The following is a 4789-nucleotide window of genomic DNA, read 5'->3' as shown; positions in this document are numbered from 1 at the left end:
GTCGTCTCGTCCAACAATACCGCCGAACCAAAGTATGACATGCTGGTAGGCAGTATGACTTGTATCGTCCACAACTCACTTGTGTTCTACTCGTGCATATAACATCAACATAAATAACCTAGGCTCTGATGCCACTGTTGGGGACGTAGTAATTTCAAAAAATTCCTACGCACACGCAAGATCATGTGATGCATAGCAACGAGAGGGAGAGTGTTGTCTACGTACCACACAGACGACTGCGGAAGCGATCAACACGACGTAGAGGAAGTAGTCGTACGTCTTCACGGATCCAACCGATCAAGCACCGAAACTACGGCACCTCCGAGTTCGAGCACACGTTCAGCTCGATGACGATCCCCGGACTCCGATCCAGCAAAGTGTCGGGGAAGAGTTCCGTCAGCACGACGGCGTGGTGACGATCTTGATGAACTACAGCAGCAGGGCTTCGCCTAAACTCCGCTACAGTATTATCGAGGAATATGGTGGCAGGGGGCACCGCACACGGCTAAGGAATAGATCACGTGGATCAACTTGTGTGTCTCTAGGGTGCCCCTGCCTCCGTATATAAAGGACTAGAGGGGGGAGGCCGGCCGGCCATGAGGGGCGCGCAGGAGGAGTCCTACTCCCTCCGGGAGTAGGACTTCTCCCCCAATCCTAGTTGGAATAGGATTCATGAGGTGGAAAAGAGAGAGAGAGAAGGAGAGGGCGCCGGCCCCCTCTCTCCTTGTCCTATTCGGACTAGGGGGGAGGGGCGCGCTGCCTCTCCTCTTCTTCCACTATGGCCCATTAAGGCCCATATAGCTCCCGGGGGGTTCCGGTAACCTCCCGGTACTCCGGTAAAATCCCGATTTCACCCGGAACACTTCCGATATCCAAACATAGGCTTCCAATATATCAATCTTTATGTCTCGACCATTTCGAGACTCCTCGTCATGTCCGTGATCACATCCGGGACTCCGAACAACCTTCGGTACATCAAAATGCATAAACTCATAATATAACTGTCATCGTAACCTTAAGCGTGCGGACCCTACGGGTTCGAGAACAATGTAGACATGACCGAGACACGTCTCCGGTCAATAACCAATAGCGGGACCTGGATGCCCATATTGGCTCCTACATATTCTACGAAGATCTTTATCGGTCAGACCGCATAACAACATACGTTGTTCCCTTTGTCATCGGTATGTTACTTGCCCGAGATTCGATCGTCGGTATCCAATACCTAGTTCAATCTCATTACCGGCAAGTCTCTTTACTCGTTCCGTAATACATCATCTCACAACTAACATATTAGTGCATGCTTGCAAGGCTTATGTGATGTGCATTACCGAGAGGGCCCAGAGATACCTCTCCGACAATCGGAGTGACAAATCCTAATCTCGAAATACGCCAACCCAACATCTACCTTTGGAGACACCTGTAATGCTCCTTTATAATCACCCAGTTACGTTGTGACGTTTGGTAGCACCCAAAGTGTTCCTCCGGCAAACGGGAGTTGCATAATCTCATAGTCATAGGAACATGTATAAGTCATGAAGAAAGCAATAGCAACATACTAAACGATCGGGTGCTAAGCTAATGGAATGGGTCATGTCAATCAGATCATTCAACTAATGATGTGACCTCGTTAATCAAATAACAACTCATTGTTTATGGTTAGGAAACATAACCATCTTTGATTAACGAGCTAGTCAAGTAGAGGCATACTAGTGACACTTTGTTTGTCTATGTATTCACACATGTATTATGTTTCCGGTTAATACAATTCTAGCATGAATAATAAACATTTATCATGATATAAGGAAATAAATAATAACTTTATTATTGCCTCTAGGGCATATTTCCTTCAGTCTCCCACTTGCACTAGAGTCAATAATCTAGATTACACTGTAATGATTCTAACACCCATGGAGCCTTGGTGCTGATCATGTTTTGCTCGTGGAAGAGGCTTAGTCAACGGGTCTGCAATATTCAGATCCGTATGTATCTTGCAAATCTCTATGTCTCCCACCTGGACTAGATCCCGGATGGAATTGAAGCGTCTCTTGATGTGTTTGGTCCTTTGTGAAATCTGGATTCCTTTGCCAAGGCAATTGCACCAGTATTGTCACAAAAGATTTTCATTGGACCCGATGCACTAGGTATGACACCTAGATCGGATATGAACTCCTTCATCCAGACTCCTTCGTTCGCTGCTTCCGAAGCAGCTATGTACTCCGCTTCACATGTAGATCCCGCTACGACGCTTTGTTTAGAACTGCACCAACTGACAGCTCCACCGTTTAATGTAAACACGTATCCGGTTTGCGATTTAGAATCGTCCGGATCAGTGTCAAAGCTTGCATCAACGTAACCTTTTACGGTGAGCTCTTTGTCACCTCCATATACGAGAAACATATCCTTAGTCCTTTTCAGGTATTTCAGGATGTTCTTGACCGCTGTCCAGTGATCCACTCCTGGATTACTTTGGTACCTCCCTGCTAAACTTATAGCAAGGCACACATCAGGTCTGGTACACAGCATTGCATACATGATAGAGCCTATGGCTGATGCATAGGGAACATCTTTCATATTCTCTCTATCTTCTGCAGTGGTCGGGCATTGAGTCTTACTCAACTTCACACCTTGTAACACAGGCAAGAATCCTTTCTTTGCTTGATCCATTTTGAATTTCTTCAAAATCTTGTCAAGGTATGTGCTTTGTGAAAGTCCAATTAAGCGTCTTGATCTATCTCTATAGATCTTAATGCCTAATATGTAAGCAGCTTCACCGAGGTCTTTCATTGAAAAACTTTTATTCAAGTATCCCTTTATGCTATCCAGAAATTCTATATCATTTCCAATCAGCAATATGTCATCCACATATAATATCAGAAATGCTACAGAGCTCCCACTCACTTTCTTGTAAATACAGGCTTCTCCGAAAGTCTGTATAAAACCAAATGCTTTGATCACACTATCAAAACGTTTATTCCAACTCCGAGAGGCTTGCACCAGTCCATAAATGGATCGCTGGAGCTTGCACACTTTGTTAGCTCCCTTTGGATCGACAAAACCTTCCGGTTGCATCATATACAACTCTTCTTCCAGAAATCCATTCAGGAATGCAGTTTTGACATCCATCTGCCAAATTTCATAATCATAAAATGCGGCAATTGCTAACATGATTCGGACAAGACTTAAGCATCGCTACGGGTGAGAAGGTCTCATCGTAGTCAATCCCTTGAACTTGTCGAAAACCTTTTGCGACAAGTCGAGCTTTGTAGACAGTAACATTACCATCAGCGTCAGTCTTCTTCTTAAAGATCCATTTATTCTCAATTGCTTGCCGATCATCGGGCAAGTCAACCAAAGTCCATACTTTGTTCTCATACATGGATCCCATCTCAGATTTCATGGCTTCAAGCCACTTTGCGGAATCTGGGCTCACCATCGCTTCTTCATAGTTCGTAGGTTCATCATGATCTAGTAGCATGACTTCCAGAACAGGATTACCGTACCACTCTGGTGCGGATCTTACTCTGGTTGATCTACGAGGTTCAGTAGTATCTTGTCTGAAGTTTCATGATCATTATCATTAAGCTTCCTCACTATTGGTGTAGGTGTCGCAGAAACAGTTTTCTGTGATGTACTACTTTCCAATAAGGGAGCAGGTACAGTTACCTCGTCAAGTTCTACTTTCCTCCCACTCACTTCTTTCGAGAGAAACTCCTTCTCAAGAAAGTTTCCGAATTTAGCAACAAAGGTCTTGCCTTCGGATCTGTGATAGAAGGTGTATCCAATAGTTTCCTTTGGATATCCTATGAAGACACATTTCTCCGATTTGGGTTCGAGCTTATCAGGTTGAAGCTTTTTCACATAAGCATCGCAGCCCCAAACTTTCAGAAACGACAACTTTGGTTTCTTGCCAAACCACAGTTCATAAGGCGTCGTCTCAACGGATTTTGATGGTGCCCTATTTAACGTGAATGCGGCCGTCTCTAGAGCGTATCCCCAAAACGATAGCGGTAAATCAGTAAGAGACATCATAGATCGCACCATATCTAGTAAAGTACGATTACGACGTTCGGACACACCATTACGCTGTGGTGTTCCGGGTGGCGTGAGTTGCGAAACTATTCCACATTGTTTCAAATGTACACCAAACTCGTAACTCAAATATTCTCCTCCACGATCAGATCGTAGAAACTTTATTTTCTTGTTACTATGATTTTCAACTTCACTCTGAAATTCTTTGAACTTTTCAAATGTTTCAGACTTATGTTTCATTAAGTAGATATACCCATATCTGCTTAAATCATCTGTGAAGGTGAGAAAATAACGATATCCGCCACGAGCCTCAATATTCATCGGACCACATACATCGGTATGTATGATTTCCAACAAATCTGTTGCTCTCTCCATAGTACCAGAGAACGGTGTTTTAGTCATCTTGCCCATGAGGCACGGTTCGCAAGTACCAAGTGATTCATAATCAAGTGGTTCCAAAAGTCCATCAGTATGGAGTTTCTTCATGCGCTTTACACCGATATGACCTAAACGACAGTGCCACAAATAAGTTGCACTTTCATTATCAACTCTGCATCTTTTGGCTTCAACATTATGAATATGTGTATTACTACTATCGAGATTCAATAAAAATTAGACCACTCTTCAAGGGTGCATGACCATAAAAGATATTACTCATATAAATAGAACAACCATTATTCTCTGATTTAAATGAATAACCGTCTCGCATTAAACAAGATCCAGATATAATGTTCATGCTCAACGCTGGCACCAAATA

The sequence above is a fragment of the Triticum urartu genome, chromosome 4 (assembly GCF_003073215.2).
Source record: "Triticum urartu cultivar G1812 chromosome 4, Tu2.1, whole genome shotgun sequence".
Taxonomy (NCBI): domain Eukaryota; kingdom Viridiplantae; phylum Streptophyta; class Magnoliopsida; order Poales; family Poaceae; genus Triticum; species Triticum urartu.
Note: the sequence above shows the minus strand (reverse complement) of the source record.